This window comes from Camelus bactrianus, chromosome 13 (assembly GCF_048773025.1).
Source record: "Camelus bactrianus isolate YW-2024 breed Bactrian camel chromosome 13, ASM4877302v1, whole genome shotgun sequence".
Taxonomy (NCBI): domain Eukaryota; kingdom Metazoa; phylum Chordata; class Mammalia; order Artiodactyla; family Camelidae; genus Camelus; species Camelus bactrianus.
The window spans coordinates 30,756,183-30,772,839 of record NC_133551.1 but is presented as its reverse complement, the minus strand read 5'-3'; the positions used below and the strand labels follow the sequence as shown (position 1 = coordinate 30,772,839).

At 42.2% G+C, this 16,657-nt stretch overlaps 1 pseudogene; it reads right to left on the bottom strand.

The window, feature by feature from the left end:
• Positions 1-8,459: 8,459 nt before the first annotated feature.
• On the bottom strand, positions 8,460-9,234 carry LOC105064545 (ferritin light chain pseudogene; annotated as a pseudogene).
• Positions 9,235-16,657: the final 7,423 nt, after the last annotated feature.

Genomic DNA, 16,657 nt, shown 5'->3' with positions numbered 1-16,657 from the left:
TTCTCATATTTTGGAATATTTATTGCAGTTTTTTATTTATATTTTGACTTTAGAGTATTAATGCCATTCAGGCATTTTTCTTTCTTACATTATTACATTTTTCAACTTTTCCTTCATTCCTTCTGGGTTTTGCATCACACTTAGAAAAGTATTCCAATTTCTAATACTTAACTAATAATTTTTCTTGTATTTACGCTGTTATTTGGGGATTGACATTTTTAATTTATTTGAAATTAACTTTGGTATAAGAAGTGGAATAATGATCTAGCTTTTATGTTTTCCAAGTGGCTAATCAGTTGTCCCAACACAATTTGTTTCTGAGGAAAAAACCTTTACTTTTCACTCACACAAAATTTCACATTTATCTCTTACTAATTCTCAAGTACACCTGTATTTCTGGGCTCTCTATTCTTTTTTATTGATTTTTCAATCTATTTTCCTCCAGTACTGCTTATTATTACCAGCTACTCAATCTTTTAATATCTGAAAGACTAGATTCCTCAACCCTGCTCATTATACCTCATTGATATTCTTTCTAGACCAGTTGTAGTTCAACTAAATTTCTATAAAAAATTCTTTTGGTATTTCATTTGGAGCTAAGATAAAAATATTGGAAAATGTCATCATTACAGTATTTAGTTGCCCAAGATTATCTGTCAACTTTAAAACTTTGGGAGGAAAATAATACTTTTATTTTCCTAAATAATAAAACAAACAATTCATATCTGTAATCTTAAATTCTTCCCAGAATTCACCTTTGATACTAGAAAATAAAAATGGGGTAGGTGCTCTAAACTTATGCTTTAGATGTAGGGATATAAATAGGGTGATTATCCACCACACTCTGTCTGACCTCGTCCCCTTTATGCACATATATGACCTCTTTCAATCTTATAAGTGTCTCAGTTTCAACCACAAAGTATATGCTCCTCCTGTAAAGGACTAGACTTGCTGACAATAATTGTTACTGTTGCTTATAGCTCTTTTATCTTAGTGGCTTTCGTATTTGTTCAGGTGTAGAACGTCTAGAAATCATGGGACATTTTAAAGGACAATAAGCTATTGCTTTAAATTCTCTTATTGTATCGCCTGGAAACAACTGTCTAGTAGAAAATAATATCATTTCTATATGTGTATCTGCTTCTCAAAAGTAACATAAAAGTTCTAACTAGTCATCCATATGGTAAACTAGATGTTCAGAGAAATCTCTCTCAAAATAGCATAGCTTAAAAAAATGCTAGATTAAAAAATCATTTTCATGTATGGTTACACTGAAGGCAAGTAAGGGAATTCCAGAGGAGTGCGCTAACGTTGGAGCCAATGATCTCCATGACCTGGAACCTAATTCTGAGAGGACAACATATAGGGAGAAAAAGAGTGGGGAGACCTTGTCATAAGTTAAGGTTCACTCAGAAGTGAACAGGTTGAAACTGTGCTCAGCAGAGAAAAATGGTGGGGCTTATGTTCTTGTCTCAGCCACTGCTCAGGACTGAGTTGAAAAAAATAAAAGGAAAAAAAAAAAGCTGCTCTGAGAATTCCTACCTCGAGTTTCCAGCCCCTCAGATTTCTGTCCTCAGATTTTTCATTCACATGAATTTGGACCCAGAATTCATACTACTTGTGTGGACTAAAAAAAAACATAAGCAGAATATTTAGCTTTAAGAGTCACAGATTAATTGAGCCTTCAAGGTACATCACAGAAGCAAATGCAAACAGTCCCTGGGGAAATCTGCCTTCAGCCTAGACCCAGAAGACCTTAAAGTTCCTAGGAATACACAGTCATTGATAAACCACTGACACAAGGACACAGGCCCCATCCAAAAGAGAGTTAACTAGAACAAGAGATGACAGTATTAGAACCACAAAGACCAAAAACCAAGCCAACATGCTGAGTAGTCAGAGGGGAAAATGGAAACAGACTGGCCCTTCGACACAGTATGCAGCCGCTGAACCGGTCCTGCAGCTGCCTGCTTCTGAACGCCTCGGAGAGGAGAGTTTTCCCCCCATCTCTGGTTTAAGCCATTTTAATTGGTATTCCACTCAGTGCTGAAAACATCTCAGTTGATATAGAGAAAAAGAAATTGACTTGGGAGTGGGGTGACTGTGATCACAGAAGTAGCAACGCCTCCTGACCGATTCACAGAAACAGGATGGATGGTTATTCTCTGTCTGGTATCAGAGAGCTGGCAGAACCAGCCCCACTGAAGAAAGAAAGACCAATTCTCAGGTTGAAGGAAATTCACGGTCTTCAAGATGACACGCGTCCTTAATCCCAAAAGACAGAAGAATATTTTGTACATATATTTTCTTCTTTTAGAAATAATGGGTGCCACTCACACAGTTAGGAATTCCTGACAGCAGCACACCAAGCGTCAAGCAGTGACCTGAGGACAAATGAGCAGCTATTGACCCTGAAATAAGATACAGATGAAAACTTAACCTACACGAGAAGTTCCAGCCAAACTGACTGAACTCCTTGAAAATCTTAGGACATTTGATAAAAGAAGAATTTTTCTCACAAAATAGGACTCAATGCAAAAAGATAGTTGCATTGAATTCTACTAGAGGTTCTTTGGCTGAAGTGCCCCAGAAAAACTTCCCTGAAAGTCTTCTGTTTCCATGGTGACAAAGGGGTCTGTTTGGAGAATTCCTACACAGACTAGATTTGCAATCTGTTTTTGTCTTCACCTTATTTTGTGATCTTACGGGATCCTTTTGGCCTCTGGGCTTCAATTTCCTTAACTGTAAATGGGAAGCTTGCTTTGCTTAATTTCAGAAGTGTTTTTCAATTCCAAATTTCTAAAACTGTGTTTCTTTACCAATATTACTGTAAAGGCAAAATAGATGCTGACCCAGGTGGTATTTTTCACTCCCAGTTGTATTTTTGCTTTTTGACATAATGCCCTGGGTTCTTCTGTTGTGCTGATTTTAATTTCAAGAGCTTTCCGGCAGCTGCACTTAACAGGCTTTGAAGTCTAACCACATGCACCAAATGTGCTGCAGCCACGGTAAGGAGTTAAACCTCTGGGAAAGGAGTTTCATGTGGACAAAACTGATGGGAACCATCAACAGCCTGATGTACATGAAGGTGGCGCTATTGACAGGTGAAACTGCTTCCAATTTTACACAGACTATGTTGACAACACAGTGGGATATGTGTGTGGGTTTACGTGTGCTTGTGTGTGTATATGTGGAAAGAGAGAGGTTTATATGTATATGTTTTAAAGCAAAATATATATAACATGTAAAACAAGACATCAAATGAATGTTGATGGCCTATCTTTATGAAAATCTCTTTAATAAATATTTTGTCTACAGCCTCAAAGCCTGATATTTCAAGGCACTGTGACTTTACGGGAAGGCTTTCAGGGAGATTTTTTGAATCTGCAGTGGATAATACTTTTTAGTGGAACTGCACCAGACGTCTCTTAAATCCCCATGGTGGCCAGACGTCCAAGCTCTCTGCTACAGGGCCTTTGAACATTAAAGGTTTGGCAGTTGGCCAGGGAATTGGATTCCATCATCTCTTACTCATCACACCCAATTCATTACCACATCCTACTGCTTCTATCTCCCGAGCATCTCCCAAACCCATCCACACTTTTCAACTCCCTCTACTGTCATTCTGGTCCAGGCATCCATGATGTCTCGCTAGATGATGGCAATTGCCTGTCTATTTCAGGCATCGGGGTGAATGTATAACAGTATGATGGACCAATGTTTTGTATTTTTCTGATGAGAAATTAGATTAAGCATCCTTTCTTATATGTTTCTAAAAGTACTTGATTAAGTCTTTTGCCTACTTTTTCTATTTAGTTGTTTGATTTTTTTTCAATTGATTTGTAGAGTGTCTTCATATATTACGGATATTAATCCTTTGTCACGTGAATTTGCAAACCCATTTGTAATATAGTATGATTTGTCATTTTTCTAAATAGTTACCATTCTTTGAGTTCTGTTCTAGGACTTTTAACCCACCCAGAAGTAGCGATATATTCTGCTTATTCTCACAATCCACTTAGAGTTAGTTTCGTTTCTTTGTGTTTTGTATGGTATGAGTTAAGGGTCTCTGTATTCGTTTCTTTCTGTTGTGTACAAATCACCATAAATATAGTAGCTTAAGACAACACATTATCTCATGGTTTCCATGGGGCAGCAGTCCTGAAATGGTTTAGCAGGATCCTCCACTCAGGGTCCCACAAAGTTGCAATCAAGGTGTAAACTGGGCAAGGATCTCATCTGAGGTTGGAGGTCCTCTTCCAAGCTCCGACAATAGCTGCATTTATTTCCTTGCAGCTGTTGAATTCATGGCCATTTTTTCCTTCAAAGTCAGCAAGGGAGAAGGGGATGTTTTGCTTTTTTGAGTTGCTCACCCCTAGGTCCTATTGTAAAGGGCTTTCTTGATTAGGTGAGGCCCACCCAGGATAATCTGACTTTTGATTTACTTAAAGTCCACCAATTAGAGAACTTGATTACCTCTAAAAAAAAATCCCTTCACCTTTGCCATATTCTATTGATTAACACTAAGTTACAGGTCCTGCCAGCACTCAGGGGGAAGGAACTTTACAAAGGCATGTATACAAGGGGGGAGGAAGCCTGGGAGACCATCTTATTATTCTGTCTACCACAATATCTACTTTCTTCCCTTGATACGATTGATCCAGGGCCACTTATTGATAAGACTATGGTTTCTCTCACTGAATTATAGTGTCACTTTGTCCTAAACATATTATGTGTGGGCCTGTCTCTGGACACTATTCTGTTCCATTATTCCCTTTGTCTGCCCTTGCACCGATGCCCATATTGTTTAATGACTGTAGCTTTACCATAAATCTTGATACCTGATAGTTTAAGTCCTTTGGACTTATTAGGGATATATATTTTTTTCTCTATGCAGAGATGTAGGAGAGAGAGACATTTTTCCATGTTGGTTCCCTTGGACAGAAAGAGGGTTCTAGCTTTGTGTGAAGCTCTCAGGTTTAGTCCTCATTGTTCGCAAATATGAAATCTCAGCCCAGTGGCACATAAGAATTAATCATTTGGTCCTGGGACAGGGTTGTCAGATAAATACAGGTCACCTGGGCTATATTTGAATTTAGGATAAACGATGGATAATTTTGTAGTACAAGCATGTCCCAGGAAATAATTTTTTCACCTAAAATTCAAATTGAACTGAGCGCTCTATATTTTTATTTGCTAAATTTAGTACCTGAATTTTGATTTTCTTACCTTTCAGATTTTAACTCCCTGATCAATGTTTTTACCTCGAAGATTTCATTGCAGATTTCCATTAACTTTTTGTCCAGCATTAGATGTTTTTCAGTGGGATGTCTGTTTGAGAATCTCTAGTCTATCCTCCTGTCTAAAGCAGAATCCATACCTTCTGTTTATGTAATACTTTATTCAGTCTTGGACCCCATCTGGTTACTTTAAGGTGTTGTATGTTGTCTCCCAATATTCTAGGAATAACGGAGCTGCAAAAGAATCACTTTATCAGTCTTACCATTTCAGACCTCAGGTAAATCTCCCAATCTCAAGAAGTTTTTACGTGCAAGAATCTTTCCTACTTACTGCTTTAGTTGGCTCCTCCTGGGCGTAAAATCTTTCTTCTTTGCAGAACTGGTGTTATTTCACAAAATGAATGGGAATACTTCAGATTTAACTTTGGAAAATTACATTCTTAGTTACGTTAGAACTGAGGACGCAGGCTCTAAGTCTGCCCCTTTTATTTCGCAGTGATAATCCACGAGCACCCAACCTGCCCGGCCAACCACTTCCCACGAAGACGGGAGCGGGCGCTGGAACCGGAAGTCTGCCAGCGACCGAGGCAGCGCCAGAGGATGCTGATTTTGTGATCTCTGTACCAACTCCCAGGCAGGTGCCTTTCAGGCATCTCTTTTTCTGAATATGTATAGATTCAAGCTGTATTCTGTAGTCCACAGCCTGAGTAATAGAGGAAGATAGTTTGGTTTCACTCATTTCCAGCACTCCTAGAATGCAGTCCTTTATGCTGGGACGCATGGCGCCCTTAGTCATGTGCCCCTCACTGATACAGTCATAGGGTACCAGTGTCGAAATAATTACCTGCTGTCTCTTCCTTGGGGTAGGAATGGGAGGGAGCTTCAGGTAGAAGGTCACTTTGAGGTCACTTTAAACCTCTCTGTACCACCTACATATAGCACTCACATCTTTTACACTTCATATCATCAAAACATCAGAGGAAAGGATGACTGTATCTAACAAGTGAGGTCATTTAAATAGGAAAATGCTGAAAGGAAATGCAATCTTGGTGAAGTGGATGAGAGGTACACAGGAGGCGGCTATTCTTTCTGAGCCAGGAGGTGGTCAATCTGCAGTAGAGGGCACTTGAAGGGAGAAATGTTCGTTATTTTCTCCAGGGCAACTGCCCCACTAGGGTCCTTATAGCAAATTGATTGCCTTGAACTCCCTCAAGTCCTCTGTCAGTAACTTCAGCAAGACACACCCAGCACTGTCTGATACACAAGGCTACCTCCCTGCGTGCTCTGGCCACGAAGACTGAGAGACTGCTCCCAGCCAAGATTTACAGTTGGATTCAACAGCTCCGCCAGATGTGTCGGCCAAGTCCGCTGGAGAGTAAGGGGATTAAGAGGGGTGTTATGGCTGTGGGAGTATAGCATAGCAGAAGAGAGGCGTATTTAGAGAGAAAAGCCAGGCCTGGAAGGCAGAGATTCATGCCAAGTAGTACTCGGACGTGTAAGAGAGGCAGGTCAGTCATATCACCCTAGCTCTGTCAGAAATATACACACTTAAACCTAGAAAAAAGATATGATTCTAAAACATTGCATATAAGGAAATTAGTCTTCTGAAATAAAAACCCTTTGCAGCCACATAATGTTCACCCTGTTTAAAACACCGAATGTATTATGATCATTACTTTTGCAATCTTAACCAGTTAAAGACTAGCATCTTAACCACTGACAGGCATACGCCAGGGAAATTACCAAATGAAAAATGAAGCCATTTGGCTTTATAGCAATGGCAAAATTTTGGCTGGAACTAAAAGTTACCTTTGAGTGGCTTGATTTGAATCAGGCCAAGATGGAGTTTTTCTGCATTTGTGTTGTCTGCTTTATTATAGCCAGGGTGTGCATGAGTTTTCGGGACCAACTCACTGGTACCACAGTGTGGATTCCCCAGGAGCTGGCTGGCTGGGTGGGTACTCGTGAATCACGGCTGGGAAACAAAGAGGCGGACCCGGCGCCCAGGCCCTCAGTCCTAAGGTGGCTATCACTGGCAGTTTTGGGGAGCCTAAATGGAAAGTACATTTTATGTAATAATATCAATTCTGAAAAATTAAAAAGCTTACACACAGTTGTAACCAAATAAAATTCCAAGTAGGAAAGATTATAGTGTATAAAAATTTGTTGAGTTTGGGAGATTTATATTAGATCTGAAACATTAAGTTTGATAAAATGCCTCTTGCAACTTCCATACTCTCAGAATATTGGGAAATGTGGAATTTAGATTGTCTTTCTTTGTCAAGGGCTTCTGTAGTCAAACAGTGACACAACCATTCCCTTCTTCCAAAGCTTTGCCATGCTAAAAACATCCAGTATCAACCAAAGGTGTCCTCTTTATCTAAAACTGTTAACGGTGGGGGCAAAGCTATAATACGCACTTGGACATTCACAAATGGACTGAAGATTAAATGATATTTGGGAATTATCGTTTAAAGTTTTAGGTTATGTAGAAAAATGTCTTCATTCTTCGTTTTAGAGACGAAGTATCAAAAAGCCTACAATTTACTTTCAAATGATTATATAGATACACACATACATATATACATATATAATCTCCTATGCATACATATTATTTAAAAATGTAGAAAAATATAAACAATATTGAATCTAGGTGGTAGACTTGCAGGTGTTCATTATATCATTCTTTTAACTTTTCTCTGTATTTGAAATTTTCACAATAAAATGTGGAAAGAAAGAGAAACATACTTTAAAAAGGAAATGCTGGAAAAGACAGCCTTATTAGCCAGTATATTGTGGACTGTTGCCCGATGGACCTTTTCTTCCCAGTCACTTCCTGACTTCTTTATTCCATCCACAGCCACGTTCCTATTAAAACTAAGCCATGGACTGAAGGTCATTAGTCCAGGGAATGGGGAAGGTATAAACAGCCCAGACAAAGAAGTCGCTCTTCAGCTTTGATTTTCCAAATAAAATCTGTTTCAAAATGATAGTCTTTTAAGATTGTGGCCAGAATAAGTCTGAAGAGCCAGAACTTCATTTAGAAGATTCATGCTTTGTTGGCGGTGATAAGATGCTATGTTCAAAGAGCCATTGCTTATACAGTTAATATTAGAGTTATACCCTTTTTTTTTTTTTTTTTTTTTTTTGGTTGCAAAAAGCTTTATTGTTTCATTTGGTCCAAGGCTTGGGAGAGGGTTCCAGGATGGTTAAAAAGCTGCCTGGTGACTGCAGAGAGGCTTCAGGCAGGAGCCCTGACACCAGAGGGGCTTGGTAAAAGCCGCTGGGTTGCAGAGGCTTCTAGTCGTGCTTGAGGGAGAGCCTTTCGAAGAGATACCTGCCCAGCCCAGTGTGGGGACCAGAGCGCCTGCGGAGGTTAGTCAGGTGGTCGCCATCTTCTTGATGAGTTTCACCGCCTCATCCAGGAAGTGGCTGTCCCGGAAGTCACAGAGGTGTGGGTCTGGGCGGGCAGAACCCAGGGCATGCAGATCCAAAAGGGCCTGGTTCAGGTTCTTCTCTAGGACAATAGCAGCTTCCTTGGCGTACTGGATTTTACCCCACTCATCTCGAGAGGGCCCCTGCATGTCCTGGAAGAGGGCGCGGCCACCGCCCTGATTTTGCTTTTTCAAGAGACGCTCCGCGCCCTCCGGCTTCTCCTTGGCCAATTTGTGAAAAAAAAGTGGCCCATGCCCTCCAGAGCCACATCATCGCGGTCGAAATAGAAGCCCAGAGAGAGAGGTAAGTGTAGGAGGCCCGGAGAAGCATGTTGAGCAGGTGGCTGACGGAGGCCTCCACCTCGCTGGAATAATTCTGACGAATCTGGGAGCTCATGGTTGATCGGTAATAAGGAGTTAAGCTCACAAAATGGTGTTGGCTGGTCCCAGAGGCTGAGGATAGCAGAGTGGCTGGTTCTGAAGGTTGCGACTGAAAAGAAGGTTGAAGGGTGGTCGGAGGCTGGAGCAAGGGGCGTCCCTGGGTCTGTTCCGTCCAAACACTGTTGCAAAAGACAGATCCACGGGACCGCCGAATGCACTGCAATAGAGTTATATTCTAAATAATACAGAAGGAGGACTCCTCTTCCGGTGATATGGTGGGTTAAATAAGTTGACATTTTTTCTTATTAAAAAAACTAGAAATGCTCATTAATTATGGTAAATCTATTTTTAAATGCTCAGATAATCCTACAAAAATGAAGGCATATCTTCATGGGCTTAAAACAAGAGGGAACTGAAAACTAGAGCTATAAGCACCTGAACATCTGTTGCTGATTCTCTGCACTGTTTGCTGGTCTGACACAGGAACTTGTGTTTTAGGAGCATACCAGGGGCAAACGAGATCTTGGGCGTTTGGGAGACGTGGATTTAGAACTAAGATCAGATTCCTTGAAGGGCTCGACTCCCAGTGAAAATACCAGATAAAATATTGCTGTTTGCAAGAAGAAACAGCAGCAACCTTATCCATTTTGTCCTGGGATCTGAGGAGGAGAGACTCCTCCCTGAGAATTCATAACCAGAGTCTTGTCTTGGCACAAGTTTGGGAAACCATAAATGTGGTCCTGTGGTATAATATCCTTATAGCTTTTGCCAAAAGCAAATTCAAAACTACTCCAGAGGGACACGTCTCCAGCCCAGACTGCACAGGATTACACAGCTTTAAATCAGCCAAACACGAACTCAGAGTCCATAACTATGAAATACATGAGGTTGCAATGTTCCATAAACAGGAAAGAGAAGAAAAACATCAAAATCAGACCCCTCAAGAATGTAAGAAATTGGAATTATCAGATAGACCTTAACATAAATAAGAGTAATTTAATTGAAAAAGGAATGAAAAATACGATCAAAAGAGATATTAACAAAGATCAGACAGATCTGAAAAAGACACAAATATAACTTATAGAAGTAAAATATATAGTCATTGAGATTATAAACATGACTGCCAATGAGGTGCTTAGAAGGAACAATTGCTAAATCTCTCCACAAGTTCATGCCTTCAACTGAGCTACCTTGATTCCCACAGATAACCTTTCACTAAGGAGAAGCTCACAATCCAAAGAGTAAACCATGAGCTATGGCAATAAGTCATCAGATCCAATGAAAAACAGATTAGATACATGAGAAGTTTAAAACCAGTGCGTTGACAATAACTATAGAGACAAAGCAAAGAACTGAAAGTGGCACAGAAAATCATCATTGCTAACCAGACATGTGGATTTTAAAAAGGGCAAAATGTAACTTCTAGAAAATAAAACAATAGTCATTCCAATTTAAAAGTAATGGGAAACTCAGCAGCAGAATAAAGACAAAGAGATTTAGTGAACTAGAAGATAAAGCTCATCAATTTACCAGGAATGCTGCCCCTAAAGGCAAAGGAAAAGAATATGTGAAAGAGAGGTTAAAATACACGGAGGTGAAGAGAAAAGGTGTCTGATGGGGACTCTAGGAAGAGATAATGAAGAGAATGAAAGGAAGGTACTATTCAAAGAGTTGTCTGACAAACAATGACTCAGAATTAATTTTAAAAAAATATGAGGGGGAAGGTGTAGTTCAAGTGGTAGAGCGCATGCTTAGCATGCACAAGGACCTGGGTTCAATCCCCAGGGTCTCCTCTAAAAATAAATAGGCCTAATTACCTCCCCCACAAAAAACTAAAATAAAATAAAATAATTTTTAAAATGTGAATCTTAAAACCCAGGAAATCACAAACCAAATCGTGAATAAAACTAAATCCATTCCCAGACAGATGATAAAACTTCTAAACTACGAATACAAAGAAAAGGTACTAAAAGAAATCAGAGGAAAAAAATGACGAAAGAGGAACAATTAAACTCTAAGTAGATTTCTCAAAAGTAAGGGTGGGAACCAGAATAGAGTAATATTTGTAAAGTCATGAGAGAAAGGAACAAGGCACCTAGACTTTACCGCTGACAGACCTTTACCAAAAGAGATAATGATACTGTAAGAAAGAAATGGAACCTGAAAGGAAAGAGTGACGTGCAAGATGTGTTCTTCAGCAAACCAACTAGTAAGTATGTGGGTAAACCGACTTATTAAATAATAATACAAATGCTGACTAACTCACAAGGAGAAATTTCTCTGTAAATTAAAGGATTGCTTTGCAAAATTTTTATTAATATAGGCACTACAGTGTAAGCCTTGAACCTTGCCACAAGTTCACAACCTCTCCCTTGAAATCAATGAACTCAAGTGGTGGGTTTCTCTAATAATCCTCAGCTATTTCTCAGTTTCCAGACCATGACTGGGCTCACCCTCAGACCTTTAACCGAGGAACACTCTTCCTTCTTCTGTGGTGTCACACTTATTAACTTGATAGGGAACGTAAAGCTGCCAGGCTGTTTTAAGCACAGAAGGACCTCAGAGGTCCAGAGGACCCTCTCTTCACCAGGGGTGACACGAGATGACCCAACAGGTTGTCCATGCTAGATCTGTTCCAACCCACTTATTTGGCTAAGATTTTGGGCTCCCTTTTCAAAAGGATGTCAAGAAAGTCATAGCCAAAGTGTTACCACTCCTAGGTTCCAAAAGATGAGAGGATGGAGCACCACCCGAGAACATAATGAGAGAGAGTCAGCTACCTTGAGAGGAGCAGCGAGGAGCAGTTTGGTTGAGGGACACAGAAAGCTGGAGGCCTTGCAGCTCCAGTCAAGGGCAGAGCCCCAGAATAACCGCCTCACCATCTCTCTTCTCACCTTCCTCCAGTTTCCTCCCAGAGTTCCACCGAGCCCAACCCAACCAGAGGGAGACGACTTAGAGGCCTTAGTCCACACAGATCAGCCTCCTGGGGCAAAGAGGAGTGTGGACAAGAGGGGGGTGTGGGCAAGGAAAGGCAGAGAGATTTTTAGTAAAGAAAGTTAAGTGTCTTTGTAGAAATAAAAAGAAGTTCTTCCAACATGGCATAATAGATAACTGTTAAGATGCACTAGGATTTTTTGCTCTTCCTAAAAAGGGAAGGAAGCTTTAAAAGAAAAAAAAAACCACAAATAAGGAAGGCCTACCAAAATCCTTGTCAAGAGGTCAGATAAATTAACCTGGATAAAAACATTTTAGAGTCAGACTGTCAGAACACTGACAATTTCGCTTAGTACCTGTCAACTTGAAACACTTCAACATGTGCATGGGTCATTGCCCCACTGCAGGCAGGTCTCTGCTCAAACTGATTTCCTCACCTCAGAGACACCATCCGAGACCAAGAGACTTCCCAAGTCATTCTTTTTCTTTTTTAAATAAAACCACTAACTAAAGGTATATTAATATTTATTTTACTCACTTTTTGTTGCCTGTACATTTCACTAAAATATAAGCTTATAAGCTTCAGAAGGGCGTGGAATTCTGTTTTCCACTCTATATCCCTAATGCCTAGAACAGTGCGTGAAACAAAGTACAGCTGTCATTTTTTCCCCAAATAAATACACATTGAATTACTAGAAGCCTAATCACAATCTCAGCATCACTGGGCTCCTTACCACATTTCAAGCTGGGTGCTGATTTTAATCCTCATCATAATGGTTAATATCCTCACTAGAAAAAGGGGGCTTGGTAACTTTTCCAACAATTCAGAACTAGTAAGTGTTCAAGTAAGAAAAGGCGTCCAGGCCTGAAGGTACACAAAGATGGAAGCCAGCTTGTCAAATAGTGCGCTTCTCATGGGAAAGGTGTTCTAACTTGGGAGTGTGAAAACCAGAATGGTGGTGAGTGAGGACATACGATCCCTAGACTCCAAATCTCCAAAGGGTTAGGAGACAATCATGGGCTAGCCCCCTGAGGTGGGACTCATTAAGTTATCCATGAAGTGGAAAAGAAAAAAAAAAAAAGGATCAATCAATCAAAAAAAGTATGAGGGTTCCAACTTGTCTTTCCCAGGTCCTGATTTGCACTGTGCTCTGCTACCACCTGCTGGTCATCTTTGGGAAGGCAGGCGGAAGCTTCAGATGGTCCTGGCTCTGCCACCTGTACCTGCCCAGCCCTAGAGAGTGACCGCAGCGTCACCTGCAGTTGTTCTCAAGGAGCTAGTTTTGAGACCCTTGACTTGCCTCTATTTTTCAGGCATCTCTGAAAAGTTCTGAGTGAAGAACCACTCCCAAAAGCCTGACATCCCCACCTTCAAACAGGATGCAGGCAGAGGCTTCTCCCCTGGGTCCCCTGAACTTTTGATACAAGGGTGATGGATGGTTCACCCAGCAGTGCTTAACTGGCGTGTAATGGGCATTTTCCAAATGAGAGTTCTTCCTTCTTCTCTCTTCACCAGAATGCCTCCCCCCCATTCCCCACTCCCACAAAGAAATGCTTGGGCCCAGCACCCCTCCCCTTTGGAGCACACTGAGATAGTCCCAAGCATGTGGCGCCTTCTTGTTGACATTTAGGACTGCCTTGGCTAAAAAAAATCCACCCACGGACTTATGCAAGAGAGAGCGCCCTCATCTGGGGTGCGTGAAGCACTACCGAGTCGGCCGGAGGCTGACCTGGTTATGCCAGGGCTTCAGCCACGTGGGTTGTTGAGGTCAGCAGGGGATTCAGACTCCAAGTGGTGCAGTAGGACTGAACAACATCCATTAGTGACTTTGGAAGACTGCCCATTATTTTTCCCACCTAAAATCTGGGAGAAACATTAAGAAACAATATGTGAATGCATAGATTCGCACATATACAAAAATGTAAAATTTCGGATAAAAGACCAAATACCAACAGTACTCATCTGAGGGCGATGAAATTATTATTCTCCCTGACTGTATTTTCTCATTTTTTTTCCCGGCAATGAACATTTATTACTGAGGTAACAGTTTTTAACTTAAAAAAACAAGAATGTTTCTTAACCAGAGACCTGGGTGCCTGGGGCTTTTTTGTTGTGGGTTGGTTGGAGGCGGGTCTCCCAGGGAGGAGATGGGGAAGCAGAAAAGACAGGGTGGCTCTGTTTCACAACTGGGGCTCGCTCAGTGGCAGTTTGAAGATGGTGGACAGTGATTTTGCTTCTCTTAGGCCTCCGCTAGCTTGACCTGGATGGCACGCTGCTGACTCTGGAGTCCAGAGACCTGGCACCGGCCTTGCATCCCCACTTGTTTTCATTCCTGCCTCACCCACGATCTGCTGCCACCTCCTCTGTCCCCAGCCCTCCCTGCTCAGGTAACTGTCCCTTCCTCACCATGACCCCTCTTTCCACTGCCTTGGGGAAATGATTACAAGCAAGTGGTGAGAGACAGACATTGTTCATTCAGGATTAAGTCAAGGGAGAGAGGGAGGGGACCACAAGGACTTTACTTTTGGACCCTGCAGATGTTTGTGAATGTCAAAGTTTAAGGCTTATTAATGTATACAGTTTAACATGGGCCAAGAGGAGCTAAAATCTAGGCTCTCCCCATTAGCAACTGAAACACCACATGAGTGAAATCAAACTTAGCTTCTCCTTCCTCTCAAGAAACTCTTTCTTCCCCACCTCTCCTTTCTGAAAACAGGGCCGTCACCCTTCCAGAAGCCTAAGCATAAAATCCTAGTGTTACTTTTGCCTCCTCTCCCATCTAAACAAGGTTTCGGTCCTGAAGTCCCATCTCCCGGATGTCTGTATCGCCTCTGCTTCCCACTGTGGTTCTCCTGCCCCATCCCGTTTCCCCTGCTCACCCACAGCACCAACTTCCTCAGAGGCTTCACACTCCCAGTCGCTCTTGTCCAGGCCATCTGACTAAGGCGAGGGTCAGTTTCACTATGTGACCAAAAAGCATTCACAAGGTACCTAGCAGTGACCAAACGAAATATGAATTCCAAAGCTGGGCATCTAAGTCCCTCCACAGTCCAATCCCAGGCTTGTCCTCTCCTACTTCCTTCCTTGGAACTTAGCAGCCAAATTTGACTGTTATGTTCCAGGCACTGCAACTGATGCTGGGGCTACTGACGTGAGTGAGACACAGTGCACGCCCACCGGCAGCTCCAAGTCTTGTTAGAGATATAGCCGGCAGTGTAAGAAGTGCTCCAGAGGGATGCCCAAGGCTCTCGGGGAGCCCAGGCAGGAGAGTGTTGGGCTGGGGACAGATAAGGAATGGGGGTTAGCCAGCCAACTTGGGGTGGTAAAGGGGCTGGGGAATCAGTGGGCCCTTCAGGCAGAGACAACAGCCACCCAGATGCATGGAATTGCGTGAACACATGGCAGGTTTAGAATGACTACAAACAGTTTAGAACAACAGCTGCTCACCTGTTAGGTTTTGCCAACAGGAGGCACTGGAAAGAGTTGGAGAGTGAGCGAAGGAGGAAGCTGACTTTTCCCGCTGTCCATGTTTCTCACGAGTCGCGGGCAATTGGCTCCAGCTTTTCCACGCCCCACGAGTGACAATAGCAGCTGAGTGGTGACCCTCTTGACAATTAGTGAACCAACCCCACTGATCCTTCACCAGATGGACCTTAAAATTCTTTGATAATTAACCCAAGCCTCTGGTGGATTCTCCATCCTCAGTGGTCTGAGTACCAGTTTTCCAGAGCTTCCTCCAAGAAGTCTGAATTCCAGGCACTCAGAGCTCCTTCTCCAAGCTCTCCAGTTCTGGAAATACCAACTTTCCCTTAGGTTCCCCATTCCAAGGAGCTGTGGTTTGCTCCCCACAGTTCCTAGTCTCTGGATTATTGCCCGTTTCCCCTTTTGCACTTTCAGCCTTGCAGGACTCGCCCGACCAGCTCCTGGTACTAAGTGCTCTCTCTTTAAAAACCTTCTCGTGTCCTGAGCACGAGCAGACCCCAACAGCTGGGTCCTGTTCATGACTATGTCTCTGTAGGGAAAGGAGAATCTTTGAAGGCATTTAGGCGGGAAACTGACTCCTCACTGCAGATCTTATTTTATTTCATCTTTGGCAGCATTTGGCTCTGTTGATAATTTCTCTTTCCTTTAAACATCACATCATCTTGGCTTCTGTAATGTTGTACTATCCTGGTCGCCCCTGCCTCAGCCCCCAGCTCTCTGGCCACTCTTCCTCAGTCTTTGACGAAGACTCTTCTTTCTTTATCCTGGTGTTTTTAGGGCTATGAGAATAGCCCTTTTATTTCTTCCATCTACTCCTTTCCCTGGAATAGCTCGTCTGTTCCCATAACCTTAGTTGCTATCTGTCTTTTGATGGGGCATAGATTCTGGTCTCCAGCCCAGATGTTTCTCCTTGGTTTATAGACCCATCTATCCCTCTGGACACGTCTCTTTGACTGCTTCTCTGATTAGCATTTGACAGCCTGGAATGTGATGGGGGGAGAGCCGGTTTCAATCCAGAATATGGCTAGAAAGCCGGCCTGTTCTGCATTAAACCCAAGCATCCCCAACTGAAATGATCCACAACCCTTTCTCCCACCAGCCCTTGACTCCTTCTGTGCTCCTAGTGTGAGTGACTAGAGTTTGTCCAGTTTTCCAAGCCGAGAGCCTGGGTGTCTATTTTGATC